This window comes from Rhinatrema bivittatum, chromosome 1, assembly GCF_901001135.1.
Source record: "Rhinatrema bivittatum chromosome 1, aRhiBiv1.1, whole genome shotgun sequence".
In the NCBI taxonomy this organism is placed as follows: Eukaryota; Metazoa; Chordata; class Amphibia; order Gymnophiona; family Rhinatrematidae; genus Rhinatrema; species Rhinatrema bivittatum.
This window is the reverse complement of record NC_042615.1, coordinates 425,409,894-425,426,667: the sequence shown is the minus strand read 5'-3', so window position 1 is coordinate 425,426,667 and position 16,774 is coordinate 425,409,894. Positions and strand designations below refer to the sequence as shown.

The 16,774-nt window shown below is 45.2% G+C and overlaps 1 long non-coding RNA gene across 1 annotated transcript; it reads left to right on the top strand.

The window, feature by feature from the left end:
- The first annotated feature begins 10,656 nt into the window (after positions 1-10,656).
- LOC115080975 lies at positions 10,657-12,624 on the top strand. The gene is made up of 3 exons (XR_003853709.1): positions 10,657-10,768; positions 11,051-11,174; positions 12,306-12,624. It is a non-coding gene; the product is annotated as an uncharacterized LOC115080975 (long non-coding RNA).
- The last annotated feature ends 4,150 nt before the right edge of the window (positions 12,625-16,774 follow it).

Genomic DNA, 16,774 nt, shown 5'->3' with positions numbered 1-16,774 from the left:
AGTCCCAGAGGTCCGGGCACCAAGGAGTACTAGAGGAAGGCAGAGGGCACCCGAGTTAGAACAGGCCGAAGCCTGAACAGTCAAATCCAGAATGGAGATGAGTGGAGCGTCGTTGAGCAAGACAAGCGTCATTGAGCAAGGCAAGCGTGGGTCAATACCAAAAGACAACTGAGGGATGGTCGGGTGGTGTTCTCCATCCTTGAGAACAAGGTGTATAAAGTGTGGCATTGGATTGGGTGTGTTACCTTGTTTGCTGTATATTTGTAGAGTATCGCCCTGTTTTGATTTGTGTAATGAGGAAGTATTTGAGTTATAGTCTGTGTGAACATAGACTCCATAGAGGGTTTGTATTGCTATTCCACTCAGCTGTGGTTCCATGCCTGCTTGAGAATTTTAAAGAGACAAGTCCACCTTTTTGAAAGGATCTGCAAAAAATAAATCAATTGATAAAAAATAAATATGAAGTTGCTAATAGACACTATCAGTCTGAAAGTGTACTTTTCAGAAAAGATTAAATTGGCATACACTCACCCAAGGGAACTATTTAAGCTTGTTTCCCAATTCTCTAACAAACCAGCTTCTTTGTCACCTGATAACACTTTTTCTTCAGCCAATAGCCTTGCTACTTCTTTTGTAGATAATTTCAGTTCCATTTACAAAGATCTTGTTGTTAATAATGGCCCTGATTCCACTCTACAGCTACACTCATTTAACACCTTTTTTTTATATCAAACTTCCATCTTTTAATTTGATTTCAGAAGCAAGTATTAGGCTTTTTTTCAAATCCTTGCATCTCACTACATCACAGTTAGATCCCATGCCTTAGGTATTTTTTGAAAAATCCAACTCAGCTTAACTAGGCACATCTCAACGATTATTGACTCCTCATTGTTTTCTCTCTTTTTCCAGCTCAGTTAAAATTTGCTAGAGTTCATCCTCTTCTGAACTTGATCCTACTGTTTTGTCCAATTACAGACCTAGCTCGAAAATCATAGAAAATGTCATGGCAGTCTAACTGAACAATTATGCCATTAAAATCAATACCCTGCATCCACATCAGTCAGGATTTCAGAAAGGTTACAGCACTGAATCAGCCAGACTGGCTCTTAAGAACATAAGATTTGCCAGAGGCAGCTCAATCAATCTGTTGCCTGAGGTGAAGGATGAAATGGTGCCCCCCCATGGCCCGGTGCAGGTGAAATCACCGAGGGCCAGGGCAGGGGAAAGGCAACGGAGGGTGATGTGACTTGCCCAAGGTCACAAGGAATGGCAGCGGGATTTGAACCCTGGCTTCCCTTGTTTGCAGCCCACTGTTCTAACCACTCAGTTTTTGGGCCTATTATTTTTTGTTCTCAGTCTTCAGCATCCGCACTAGAGGGTGCTGGAGAAATGTGTAATGGGCAGGGTAGCCTTTGGCCACCCACCTCCTGGGTCCAGAAATAGGATTCCTCCATTCCCTATTGCCTGCCTCCCACATTCTCCAGGATCTTCCCCCTGGGGGTGTGAGAGGTTGATAGATGGTGAGAGTCTGTGTGTGTGACACTCTCTCTTAGGGCTGATACAAGGATATTAGATGCCCTAGACAAACTTTACAGCCTTTCATTCCCCCTTCCCTCCTCTTCCCACATAATTAAAACTTATACATTCTTTTCCATTTTAAAATGTATTAACTTCCCCAACATAAAAAGGCAAATTGCATATGGAAAATAGACATTCAATCTTCTGATGTAAAAATATCACTTACAACAACATATATATTATATAGACATACACTGCAAAAAATACACTTTCAATAATAATAGTTTAATAAACTTAATAAACTATCTTTCTCATAGTAATCAGGGTGGGTTTATTGGATCCCATATGGTATTAGACCTATGGTAAAGTGCACTGGGTGTGGACTTGGCCCACAGAAAGCCAGGAATAAACTGAACTACAATTTCAATATCGTAAGCCGTCCGTATCATAATTGCCAGCACTCAACCTATGAAAAAGCCATACTGCAAATATTACATCAGGCCCTAAACACCAATACACCTTCTTTTAGAAAAACAGATTAAAGCCAAGTTGTTGTAAATCCCTACAGAGAAACTACATACTAGCAGAATACCTAAAGAGTCAGTCACACAAGCAGAACACAGATAGACTCTCACCAAATACAGAATAAAGAGATCATCTACTAGATAAGGGAGCCCTGACCGACGTGCCGCAAATGCGCAGTAGAGAGCAACTCTACCGCGCATGCACGGGCAGCACGTCGGCCAGAGCGGAGCGTGCCCGAAAAAAAAAATGGCGCCTGCTCCTTAGGAGCAGGAGCGGCGGCGGCAGCAACAACGAGCAGGAGCGGCGGCGACGAGCAGGAGCGGCAGCGATGACCAGAAGCGGGAGGAGCAGTTGCCGTGGCGGTGACGACGACAACAACAAGCAGGAGCGGGAGGAGCAGCGGCAGCGATGCGCGCGAGGGAGGGAGGCGCAGTAGCGGTGGCGGTGCGCACGCAAGGGAGGGACACCCCCCTGTCTGCCGGGTGTGGATGACTGAAAGGGGAGGGGATTGAGAGAGGGGGAGTGAGTGAGGGGAGGAAGGAGAGAGTGAGCTGAGAGGAGGGAGGAGAGAGTGGGGGAGGGGAGTGAGAGTGAGGTGGGGAGGGAGGAGAGAGTGCGGGGAGAGGAGGGAGGATAGAGTGGGGGAGGAGGGGAGGAAGGAGAGAGTGAGCTGAGGAGGGAGGAGAGAGTGGGGGAGGGAGGAGAGTGGGGGAGGGGGGTGAGAGTAAGGTGAGGAGAGGGAGGGAGGTGAGAGTGAGGTGGGGGGAGGGAGGGGAGGGAGGAGAGAGTGGGGGGAGGAGAGAGTGAGGTGGAGGGGGGGGGAGGGAGGAGAGAGTGAGGGGTGGGGGAGGGAGACTAGAGGGGGAGGAAGTGGGAAGGAAATGGACCGAAAAATTTTTTTTAAATGTAGCCCGTTGTTACGGGCTTAACGGCTAGTAAAATATAAATTGAAATGTGCAGACAAAAACTGAACTGGAAATCACAAGAAACCAAACTCTGTAAGCAATGCAAACACAATCAAGAAATATAAAACATTAAACATACCAATAAAAAGAATGTCAAATCTGCTGATAAATTCAGCCAATTGAAAACACCTACAAAAATATTTAAAATATTACTAAATACTAATAAAATATTTCAAAACAGCAGATACATCACATCCAACAATTAAAACTAACAAGGATAAAAAAAAATCTCCCACTCTCCATACCTGGGAACTTTAGATTTCCAGTCCTCCTGAGACTGTCATAGACTAGAGGAGGTGCACAAACTTTAACCTCTCTCACACACATCTGTACAGGTGCTCTCGCACACGCACACACGTGCGCAGGCACTCTCCCTCATAGACATACATAACGTCTTTCACGTGTCGCTTCTCAAGCCGATGGTCCTTACATGGCCTTCTTTGAAGACACCTGCACTCACCGCCATTGCATCTGAGGATCAAATCTATCAAGTAAAAGAAGTCCTGGATGTTCGCCGGAGGAAGTGCAAATGGGAATACCTACTCTCTTGGGAAGGTTTTGGTCCTGAGGAGAATTCTTGGGAACCCGCATCAAACATCTTAGACAAGACCCTTTTAAGGACTTTTCATGCCACCCATCCTAGGAAACCAAGACCTTGTGGGGGGGGGGACCCTAAAGGAGGGAGTACTGTTACCCTTCAAGGACCGCTGTGTCGTGCCCGACCGCCGAATGCCGCCATTCCGTGGCAGAGATGCGCTGCCGCGGGTCCCCCCAGGCGCACGCGTGCACAGTAGGCCCTTTTCTTAAAGGGTCCGTGGCAGGAAATTCAGCGGCGCAGGTGATGGACGTCATCAAGCTGCCCCTATTTAAAGGGCAGCTTGACTTGCCTTTGAGTCCCTGAAGCATTTTCCAGCGGTTGCCTGTTATCTCATTGGACTGTGCCTTGGTTCCCCTTTGCCTGCTGCCTGACCTGACTCGGACTGTGCCTCGGATTCCTCTTTGCCTGCCGCCTGCCTCAGATTTGGATTACACATTGGATTCTTCTTGCTTACTGCTGGCCCTGATTCAAACTGAGCCTAGGATTCTTCTTGCTGGTCACTGGTCTACTCCAGATGACGGGTATTGGGCCTAGCACCAAGACCTGGCCTTTGTTGAAGTGCCCACCTGGTATGGCAGAGAGTTTGGGGCTCCTCCGTTGCCCCTCCACCCTGTGGAAGTCCCAAGAGTCCACATACGTAACAGGAGAATGTCAGCCTCACTTGATCCAGATGCCAGCTACAGGCTAGTAAAAAGAATGCTTCACCTTGTTTGTCTTCCATCCTGCCTCTTACTTTCTTTTCCTGCCTCCTCTCTGTCCATTTTACTACCTCACACAGGTATTGTGTGGTTGTTATAGTTACCAGCCTCACTGCAGTACTTTTACATGGGCCATAGACTTGAATGGGAAACATAAATGAATGAAACAAAACTGCTTATTATATTTGTAGGCACCCTCCATTTGTTTCAGAGAGCCGCAAATGAAACAAAAGTTGTCTCATCTGTTGCATTTTACCCATTCATTTCAAACAAATGCACTTCCTTAATCCTCACCACTCATGTCATAACACTGCTGACACTCACAAACCACATCTATCAGCAGGCTCTCAGATGAAGTATTGTTGTACTCTTGTAGCTGTCTGGTGTGCAGGACATCTAGCAGAATCTTTCCCATCCTCCGATGTCTCCTTAGCATCCCTCTCTTCTGTCTCCACAGCTATCTTGTCTAGCCTTGGAAGAAGGTGGTGTACTCAAATTTTGAGACAGACAGACAGATTGCTTTTGCAGCCATGTGAAATAGTTTTAATCACCCTGTATATCTCTTGAATAACCCCCTTTATTTATATCAGTTGCCAGCTTTTTTTCAAGGGGTATGTACCAAGTACTGAGTACCAGCATCTTTTCTTCCATTTGTTTGAATTTTCCTGTGGTCTCTCCAAAAGAATCCATGCATCCAGTGCCACCTCTGCTCTCCCTCCCTGTGTCCTCATTTATGCATGGAGAAGGGACATAGGGAAATAGACTGCTCGCTTGGCAGGAAAATGGGACATAGAAAAGAACTAATAGTGGACACCTGGGGAAAAGGAGAGGGGATTGATCCTGCCTGCTGAGAGGAGGGAGGAGGAAGGCAGAGACAACTCCAGGGAGGGACAGAGGGGGATGAGAAGTGAGGGGGATGAGAAGTGTTATGTTTGGGCCACCATCATAATACTTTTATATTTGTGTGAGGGTACGTAGGAGAGAGATCTTACGTTGTAGTCACCGAGCCTTCATCATTGTCCATTTGTGTGTGGGCGGGATGTCTTATGTTGGAGCTGCTGAGCTCCCATCATTGTTGTGAGGTGGGCTGTTATGTTAGGTTCCAAAATGTCCAAACAACAAAGGTAGAAAACAAAAAGTATTTTCCTTTTAGTTTAGTGATCTGAATATGTCAACTTTGGGAATGTGAATGTGCAGCATCTCTGATATTTTTGTAATTTGTATGGTATGGAAGGAAATGTATTCTGTTTCCTTTTCCCCAGTGGTGCACTGCATGCAAAGTCTGGCTTCTTGTGGTTTCCAGTTCACGTTTTGCCTGCATACTTCTATTTATCACAGTATCCTATGGCCAAAATGCTTCCGAAATGAATGTAGTCTAACTTTACTAAATCTGGGTCACTGAGAACAGAAACGATGCTTAAAATTGTTGATTGGCTTTAGTTTTCAAGATATGCTAATGGGTCAGTATATACAACCTTTGACCTTGGAATTACAGAGGATAAGTGAGTTAAGAATCTATGAGTAAATCTATGACTGGGATTGCGTGGCAAGGAAAAGACAGAGTGGAAAGCCTTCCAATAAGTGGTAACAAATTTTCTCGGAAACAAGGCAAACTACAAGAAGCTGGTGGGAAACCTCCTCAAGGCATACAATAGCCCTGGCTGCAACAAGTCACTAAAGATACATTTTTTGCACTCTCATCTAGATTTTTTTCCACCAATGAGTGATGAACATGGTGAGTGATTTCACCAGGACATTGCAGCAATTAAAAAATTGATAAAAGGGGCAAATGGAGCCCATCAATGCTTGCACACTATTGCTGGACAGGGACAAGCCAAGAAGAGCAGTCACTGAATAAGAATTAAATTATGTACATATAATGTATATACAACAGGAGCGGCCAACTCCGGTCCTCAAGAGCCAGAAACAGGCCAGGTTTTCAGGATATCCACAAAGAATATGCATAAGATAGATTTGTATGAACTGCAGATCTCATGCATATTCATTGCGGATATCCTGAAACCTGATCTGTTTGAGGTTCTCGAGGATCAGAGTTGGCCACTCCTGAAATACATAATGGGGCAGATTTTGTAACCTGCGCGTGCGGGATACATTTGTGCATGCTACCCAGCGCAAACAAATATACACCCGATTTTATAACATGCATGCACATCTTATAAAATCTAGGGTCGGCGCGCGCAACGGGTGCACACTTGTGTACCTTGTGCGCGCCGAGCCCTAGGGGAGCCCCGATGGCTTTCCCCATTCTCTCCACTCCCCCCCCCCCCCCAACCTTCTCCTCCCTTCCCCTATCTAACCCACCCCCAGCCCTACCTAAATCCCACCCCCCCACCTTTCTTTCACAATTTACGCCTGCCTCTGACAGGCATAACTTGCGCCATCCCCCGGCACAGCCGCTGTGCTGGAGGCCTCAGTCCCAGCCCCGGACCGCCCCCAGACCAGCGCCCTACCCCCTCCTCGCCCCTTTTTCAATGCCCCAGGACATACGCTCGTCCCGGGGCTTGCGCGCGTCGCCGAGCCTATGCAAAATAGGCTCGGCACGCGCAGGAGCAGGTTTTCGGAGTTACGCGTGTAACCCTTTGAAAATCTGCCCCAATAGTTTTTGGCCTTTTGTTTCATAGTAAATTTTATTTCTATAATCCTTTTGCTAATGTAATTTTTAAAGTGTTACATAAACACGACAGATGAAATATTATGCAATCATAAACAAAAAGACCTAAGTTTACAATTTATGATTGAAACTAGTATTTACGCACTACCTCCGCAATAGACATAGACATAAAATATAAAAACTTAAATTTCATGGAAACAGTAGCCAGCTGGTTTAATTGTCATATTTGAATTCATCACATCAACCATCAATAATAAATGCCACATTTTATCACTGAAGCAGACAACTTCTATAAATTTGTATACCAGTGTATTTTGTGGTCACGTGTTCTGTGTTTGATGAGAGCCTATGTATGTTTTGTCTTTGTGATCAAGGAGAGGTATTCTGCTAGCATCCAATTTCTGTGTAAGGATCTGTAGCAGTCTGACTTGTTCTGTTTTCCCCAGAAGATATGTATTGGTGTTCTAGGGCTGAGTGCTGTGGCGGATTCCCGAGGACGACCGGCCCGGGTATTCGCCGCCCAGGCCGGCCCAGGACACATCACGTGGTCTGCCGAGCACATCACGTGGTCTGCACACAGCAGACCACGTGACTGGAGTGACCGGCCCACCGGGGGATTCCCGATCCCCCGATAGGCCACTCCGCCCCTGGTTGAGTGTAATATTTGCAATCCTGTCATTTTATAGGCTCCGTAGCGGAGAGTGAAGCCCTGAATGGCTGCTCTTTCCTACTGCACAAGCATAGAGGGCCCTACGCATAAGCACTGGCACCTTTTCTTTTCCAGAAAACCACTGACAGTTGCTATTTATTAAAAACCCAAAGATCCAGAGATATTTACTTTCTAGACTCACAGAAAAACCTGTTGGCTAACAACAAGTCTGAACTTTCAAACAGAAGTCTCTAGGTTTGGATGGCTGCCAGTGAACCAGGACATCACAAAAGCAATGCACTTGAGCCCTGGGGTCTGGATATTGAAAGCACACAGCACAGTCATATCAGCTGTCTGTGGAGACATGTTAAAGGGTTCTGACTCAGATATCGTCCTGCCATTAAGATAAACAGATGGTTCCAGGCCACCAGGGAAAAGCAGAGCCAGTCCTAATTTCATCACATTGCATATAGGACCTCAGAATTTCAATTTTAGAAAACCAAGTCCATCTGTGCAATGTGTTGGGAGTTTGCACAAGCAGAGTTGGCTCTGTTTGTCTCCTAAGACCTGGAACCGCAGAGTAGGAATACTTTCCCCATCAATCTTCATCTGAGTGCAACAAAGTCTCTACCTCCATCTAAAATGAGAAGAGAATTCTTAAAAGACTATCCAGACACGTCACTGTAAAATTTGCTAACCTGGACATGTGCCACAACAATAAACTGAAAATCCAGCTAGAAATAACTAACATCACCAATCCCTTTATTATGTTTTTTTAAAAATATCTGGTCAATTTGTTTTTGCACAAATCATTTGACAAAACTGTAATAAGAATATCAAGAGGCTTAAGACATGCAAAAACATAACACATCACCACCTGCAAACACAATAAAGTGCAAATGTCTTAGGTTCCTGGCTTTATAAGTGGATCTCCCATTCTGTGCAGCAGGAAAATCGAAGCCCCCTTGTGTTTTAATAATCTGTCTGACATGCTGACTTTTAGTAAAATATCAGCATTCTCTATTAACTGAGCTCTTTCAAGCACCTAAAAGACAAAACAAACTTACAAATACGTGATTAGCAGTTGCCCCGGGCAGACTTTCAGCTTATGTGTTACTGCTGCTCTGTGTCTAGTCAGCACAGCTACAGTCAACAAGGGAAACGTCAATGACTTTGAGGTCTGTCTATTAGCAGGTATTAAAATTGGCAGTTAACTCATATTAACATGATTTTAACATGCATGTTGAGTCATATTAATGCGTAATGTACTAAATAATTATGTATAAAATAGGCTAGAAATCTATGTTAGTAATCTAATATGTGAACATTAGCACCCATTTAAAATACTCATGCACATTAATTAAAGTGCTTTCTTTAAAGCTTGCATGCACCCTGGAGTTCAGCTCCTTGCTGACTTTGGGCTGGGTTATCAACGTGGAATCGTTTTGCTTAATCAGCGGCCTGAGCAGGCCAAAGGGAGGAGGTGTCCGTCTTCTTCACTAGTCTGGGCACTGGAGGAGGAAAAGAGGTGCTGTCTGCTCTGGAAGTGCCTGAGACACAGTAAGAATGAAACTGCTGGGGGGGGGGGGCTGAGAGAGAGACTGCTGGGGACAGGGTAGTGCACTGACAGGGAGATCATTAGGGACAAGATAGGAGGTGGGGGGTTTGAGACAGGACCTTCACCATTGTAGCTACTAGGGGAGGTGGAGTGGAGAAAAGGTTGGTGCAGTTTTTCCCCATAACTTCCCCACCTGGTATTTTTGTTTTAAAGGTTACCCTTGTTCAGCTCCACCTCTTTTCTCTCTCCTACTGCTCCTCCTTTTCAGTGCTATGAAGTGAATAGAAGCTCTGGACTAGACATGAAGGTAGGATTTTGTTGGAGAGCTGAGGAGCTCTGCTATAAATTGATTACTGATTCCAGCATCCTGTAGTTTCCTTGTTTCCCCTTCCAAATGTCTCGTGTAGGTCTTCTGGAGTGAACGCTCATGTGAATGTGTTTGTAGTTTCTGCCTTGTCAGTTTCTATTCTATTAGAGTGTGATAGAAAGGTAGTTCCGGGAGGCAGGATGGCATGTGGCAGGGGAGTGATTAGGCATGAGCAAAGAGTGCCTGTTGTGAGAGACACTAAGAGGAGGAAGAGGCAGTAGTCAGGAGACGGAGGTGGGAGAACAGGTGCAAGGAAGAGATAAACAGAACAAAATGTATGCGGGGAGGGCTGGCGAGGGCAGAGGAGGAAGGGGGAAAGGTAAAGGAGCAAAGAGTGGGAGAAGGTGCCAAGCAGGTAAGGACCCTCACAGCAAACCTAGGTTGAGATTTTTAAAGTCTCTCCACTGGCTACCAGTAAAATACCAAATTCACTTTAAAATCTTAATTCATGCATTCAAAGTCCTATGGGGTCAGCAACCAAAATACCTCCAGGAATGACGGACTAGTTATACCCCTGGGAGGACTCTCCGGCTTTCTTCTGCCACACAATTAGTGGTCCCTTCGATCAAAGAAGCGAGATTATCCAGAACCCGAAATAGAGTCATCTCCTGCATGGCACCATATTTGTGGAGTGTGTTGCCTGTGAATGCTCTGCGGGAGAATGGACTTTTCAAAAGTGGGCTTAAAACATGGCTCTTTGGCCAGACTATCCAACTAGTTGAGGGAGTAAGTAGAATGCTGCATATGGTGAGGTAAGGGTAAAGTCCTGCAGAGGATTATGCATAGGAAATGGGTGGGATAAAGTGGAATTTAGTCATTTAATCAGTCGTTAGTTGGGGACTGGAGTGAGTTTACCATTTAGGGGAGGTGTTTGGTTTTATTGTTTTCCAAGCGGAGTTAGGGTGGGGTGAGGTAGGGTGGGTTTATTATTTTGGGAATCTTGGATTTTATTGTATGTTTGGGAGATGCAGGGTTTCTTGCATCAACTGAATTCTGTGTATTTCATTTCATTGTACCATGTTTTGGTTGCCTCTGGTGGTAAAGCATGTAAGAAGTAAACATTATTATTATTATTATTATTATAAATAGATTTGGAGGCAGGACCCAACACCACATACCAGGAAGCCTGTCAGGAGATTTGTGCCATCTGTTTTATCTTTCATTAGAGTGAGCTTTTCATCAAGATAGTGGAGAACAACAATGTCCTCTATGGCAAGGATTCAATCAATAAGTCAAAGACAACAAAGAACAAGATCTGGTGAGCAGCCTGGGATTTTCTGTGAATGGCACAGATACTTTAACCCACAGCGGGGGGGAGGGGAGGCAGGTTTGAAGATTGTCCTCTGAGGAGCTGTTTGAGGGCTTGGCATGGGAGGACATGGATAGTCAGCCCCACAGCATCTCTATAGTGAGATAGCAGAGGAGGTCATAATGTTGAAAAGTCTTCTGCCACAGGAACTTGACTGGTCTCAGTCATCCTCCTCAAGCGTTTTTCCTGTCCGCACCCACATCTAATACTGCTATTCCATCTCCTGTGCAGGAGCCAGTGTCTGCAACAGCTTGAGCAAAAGGGAAAAAGGGAATCACATCCTCAGCATGAGCTACAGTCACATCCCAACTTGGAGGAACACGTGCTGGCAGGACAGGGATGTTATGCAAATATGGTGAGAAATGAGATGCTGTCCATGAGGACCAAATTAATTTGCTTCATAACCTATGCCCCAACAATGGCAAGATAATAAATTACTATAGACATGATATATGACTTCGGATACATGACATCTGCCATCTGGTGTTACGTGTCCCAGCCATATAAGGCCCATGCCCGGGCCTACTCACCCCGGGAGCTCAGCTGCCAGCTCCGGTTCACCTTCGTTCGTGGCGGTGGGCAGCCGCCTCCATCCCTGAGCACCTGCAGCCACCTCTTCCGCTTCTGACTCCTGTGCAGGTCCTCCTGGCACCCGGGGGGCCTCCCCACATGGGACGCAGAGTGACGCCGCTGCCCTACTTCTTCCAGGCTCCAGTTTAGGTGCACGCGCACACAATTTGCGCTCTTTTAAAGGGGCCGCGGCGGGAAAGTAGCCTGCGGCCCTGGATAATGACATCACTGAGCCTCTGTATAAAAGGCAGGGCCCAGCCACGTGTCCCCTGCCTTGGCAACAGGTCTCCATGATTGCTCGTGTACTCGTTGCTCATTCCTGGTTTCTGTTCCTGTTTTCATTCCTGTCTTCCGTTCCTGTCATTTCTGGTTCCTGTCCCTGCATGTTCCCTTGTCTGCTCCTCGTTCCTCAGACTGATTCTCTGGTATTGACCCCTGCATCGTCTAGACTACATCTGATCTATCTCCTGGCTCTGACCTCTGCTCTGCTCCTGGTACTGTGCCTTCCTGCCGCCTTGACTGTGACTCCAGCTTGCCTTGGACTCTCCTTGTCTCCTACTGCTTCTCAGGCTTTGGCCTATCTTTACCTGGACGCCCCCTGTTCTCCTTTGTACCTGTTGGCATCTGGGTCTTTGGAACCCCACCTCAGGCCTAGTGTCCACCATCAGTGCAAGATCTGGGACCTCATTACTGCCCTCCTCCAGTGCATTCAGACCATTCACCAAAGAGTCTATGATCATCTCTTCCACCCCACCACCACCACCACCACACAGTGCAGTCTGTGTGCGGCTGTTGGAACAGCAAAGGTGAGTCAGATTAGGGCTCCTTATATACAGCCCTCTATTTGGGACACATCTAATACTGGTCCAATAGGGAGCCTCTGAAGTAGCTTTACTTCACTTTGTATTTTCTACAGATTTCTACTGAGTTAAGAGTCCTTGAGCACCCAGGGCCACAGATTCAACCCCTGACACTTTGTCTGACAAGTCATGCCTGAAGAGCTTGTCTGAGGGTGAGATGCCAACCTGTACAGTCCTGTCTGAAGAGTTTGAGGGCAAGATACTAGCTGCAGAGTCATGCCTGAAGAACCTATCTGATCATGCAGTCTGGCCTGGAGAAACACTTTTTGGAAAGCTCGAGTGGTAGGCAGCTTGATAACAGCCAAAGGAAATAGGAGGCAGACTCTGGTTACTCGCAGACAATGAGCTATACTTTGTCACAAGGAGAAAACCTATTGCTACAATGGTTATGTCTGTCAATCCACTTTAAAACTTTGTAAGCTAGAGCAGAACTTCAACTTCATTTTATTTGGTCTGGTTTTATTTTTACAATGTGTTTTTATAATTATCTTTAATCATTAGTTTTTTTTTATCTTTTTAAAATTTGTATCTATTTTTTAAGTTTGTGTCAGCATGTGAAGAAAATTCTGTTTTATTTTTTATCATTTCTATTTTGGACTGAGTTGGCTAATATAGGGGCTAAATAACTTACACTTCGTCTTTTATATAAAAAAAAATGTTTTATAATTATAATTTTGAAGTTGCAAGGAGTGTATAAGATCAACGTTTTTTCGGCGGGAACTTTAATCCCACATATATCCGGTACATTTCACCGTCGGCATATGTATTGCTGCTAAAAACTTTTAAGTAAGTACTAGAGTTATTTTCTGTACGAGGGTATATTTTTGTTTTAAACTATATAACAAGTGATCGGTAAGCTTAATTGAATTTTTACGGCAGTCCCCGATCCGAAACAACGCGGGTGTTATCCGCGCTGAAAATGATAAATGACGACATTTAAAATAAAACAATGGCTCTCAAATGTCAGAATATTACTCAATTTCTGCTAGCTAAACTGAAGGATAATGCATGCTTAACATTAAAAATGCAGAGAATATTTTGAAAAGGTTTTTTATAAGGCACAGCACCCGTGTTATGATTAGTGTGTATGTGGATCCTTGGCCCGAGATGCGAGTTGATACAGCCTGTAGGGAGGAGCCCCAAAGGTCCGCACCATCAGGAGGTGAGATGTTGGAGTGTAGGGAAGCTCTGTGCACAGTCAAGGGGAGAGCCCCAGAGACCAGGAGATGACCCCCATAGGGTAGCAGTCTATAGATGGCACTTGGAGAGACTGAAGAGAGAGGGCACCAGGCAGATCACGGGTTGACGGATGCCCGAACAGCCAAGTAGGATATTCTCCGATGATGCAGCCCAAGGGGTGGAGCCACAGCGCAGGAGACTGTAGGCAGACCCCCGGGGCGGAGAGCCTGAGCCCAAGTCCAGTAGCTCATGTAGACAGGTACCTGGAGATCGGAAGGTAGCTGGCTGAGTAATGGAGAAACAGGCCCGTGGAGCGGGACAGTTGTCAATTGTAGAATCACAAGTAGCAAGCCCTGAGGAGCGGGGAAGCTCAGGGTGGTCTTGGAGTAGGTGAGCACGGCCCAAGGAGCAGGAAGGCGTGAACAGTCTTTGAAGGATACGGCGCAACCCCAAGGAGCGGGGAAGGCCGGCTGAGAACTCACAAGTCGCTGCAGTAGTTGCCAAGGTAGAGCAGGAATCCAGATGGAAGAGGTGCAGGGCCAGCCCGAGGAGCGGGGTAGGCCAGGGAACAGGTCTCCTAGAGTGCACACTGACCCCCCGAGGAGAAGGTGCCAGACAGGGTCCACGATACAAGCAGGAGTGGCGTCTCAGGAACAAGGCAGGTGTAGGACTCGTACGGAACTTGTTGCCAAGTCAGCTTGCTGGGGGCAAAGCAGGAGCTTAAATACCTGAGTCCGATGACATCATCAACAAGGGGCGCCCCTGAGGTTCCCGCCGAAGCGGCTTCAATGGCGGGACTTGTGACACGTGCACGCGCGCCTAGGAGGACCCAACATCGGAGCCGGAAGTAATGGCGACATTGCCTCCGCGAGGAGGCCTGCGGAACATGGCAATGCAGAGAGGCCCGTGCAGTCAGGAGACCCGGGGAGGGTAGGAAAGCAGAACAAGTTGTGAGTACTCGCAGTCGCAGCCATCTGTGACCGACAGGCATAACAACCCAGCAGCGCTTGCTGCACCTTAAAGATTAAAGCACTTTAAATGAATCTGGTATACCACAGAAAACAACGACACATTTTATTATTAAATAAAAACAACTCTCAAACATTTTTTAACCCCATTATAATTTATGCATTTGTGTACAAATAATGTTTCGAAACAAAATATTTAATGAACTTTTATATGATCATATTAGAACGGAGTTGGAGTTGTACCTTGCTTTCCTAAAAGAGTACTACTGGCTACACTTACAATCTGTGCGACAAATCATTCAAAAGACAACCTTGAAAAATAAAGGTAAATGTTATATTATCAGTACCTTTGGGCCTCATTTTCCAGAGGGATCGCACGCGATAAGGAACGTTTTGCACGCAGAAAGCCCCTTATTACGTGCGATAACAAAATGGGGGCGGAGTCCACCCCGGAAGAGGAGGAATCGGGGCGTCACCGGGCAGACTCCGCGAAGACGCCGTGGACAACGAAAAGGTAAGGCCCTTTTCGCGTCCGAGTTCGCGCCCAATAACTACACCTTCTATGGTGGCGCTATTGGGTGTGAAACCGGCAGCGATCACACCGCGATGGTGCGATCGCTGCCGGCTAGTGCAAGCCCGCCCCCTTTTCTGCCCCCCGCCCCTCATTCCCTAAAGAATCACAGGCCTGCGATACTTTAGAAAATGAGGCCCTTTGTTAGAAATGTCCTACCTTTACAGACAAAAGTTTTTTATTTTTATATGTGTGTGTATTTCTTTTATATGTGATGTCTTATTTATTTATGTGATCGTTTATATATTTAAAATTTAATTTTTTAATTGTGATTTATTTATTTTAGTGTTGTATAAACCCTGAAGCAGTCCATGCTTATGGGTGAAACTCGGCCCAAGTCATATGACCAATAAAAACTTTTTCTCTTGACATTGATCCACCTCTCTTTTGATTGCAATTGGTTCAGTAACACCCAAGAAAGGGAGCAATTTTATATCTAATTCTCAGTGGAATACAGGATTTGGTGAGAAAGCTAACAGTGGTGGGGCCGCTTGGCAATAGTGATCATAACATGATTAAATTTGAATTAATAACTGGAAGGGGGACAATAAGTAAATCCACAGCTCTAGCACTAAACATTAAAAGGGAAACTGATAAATGAGAAAAATAGTTAAAAACAAACTGAAAGGTGCAGCTACAAAGGTTAAGAGTGTGCAACAAGCATGCAGCATGGACACTGTTAAAAAATACCATCCTAGAAGCTCAGTCCAGATTCCACGCATTAAGAAAAGTGGAAGGAAGGTCAAACGATTGCCGGCATGGTTAAAAAGTGAGGTAAAAGAGGCTATTTTAGCACAAAGATCTTCATTCAAAATTTGGAAGAAGGATCCATCAGAAGAAAATAAGATAAAGCATAAGCATTACCAAGTTAAATATAAGACAACGATAAGACAGACTAATAGAGAATTTGAAAAGAAGTTTGCCGAAGAGGCAAAAACTCATAATAAAAACTTTTTAAAATATATCTGAAGCAGAAAACCTGTGAGGGAGTCGGTTGTACTGTTAAATGATAGAGGGGTTAAAGGAACACTTAGGGAAAATAAGGCCATCGTGGAAAGACTAAATGAATTCTTTGCTTTGGACAGAATTAAGAGAATGTTGGGGGAGATATCTGTTCTGGAGATGGTTTTCAAGGATGACAATTCAGATGAACTGAACCAAATCATCGTGAATCTGGAAGATGTAGTAGGCCAGATGGACAAAATGAAGAGTAATAAATCACCTCAGATGGTGTACACCCCTGACCTATTTCAAATAACTTGTAACCTATCATTAAAATCATCCATTGTACCTGAAGACTGGAGGGTGGCCAATGTATCCCCAATATTTAAAAAGGGCTCCAGAAGTGATCCGGGAAACTATAGACCAGTGAGCCTGACTTCAGTGCCAGGAAAAATAGTGGAAAATGTTCTAAATATCAAAATCACAGAACATATAGAAAGACATGGTTTAATGGAACAAAGTCAGCATGGCTTTATCCAAGGCAAGTCTTGCCTCACAAATCTGCTTCACTTTTTTGAAGGAGTTAATAAACATGTAGATAAAGGTGAACCGGTAGATGTAGTATACTTGGATTTTCAGAAGGCATTTGACAAAGTTCCTCATGAGAGGCTTCTAAGAAAACTAAATAGTCATGGGATAGGAGGCGATGTCCTTTTGTGGATTGCAAGCTGGCTAAAAGACAGGAAACAGAGAGTAGGATTAAATGGTCAATTTTCTCAGTGGAAAAGGGTAAACAGTGGAGTGCCTCAGGGATCTGTATTTGGACCAGTGCTTTTTAATATATTTATAAACGATCTTTAAAGGG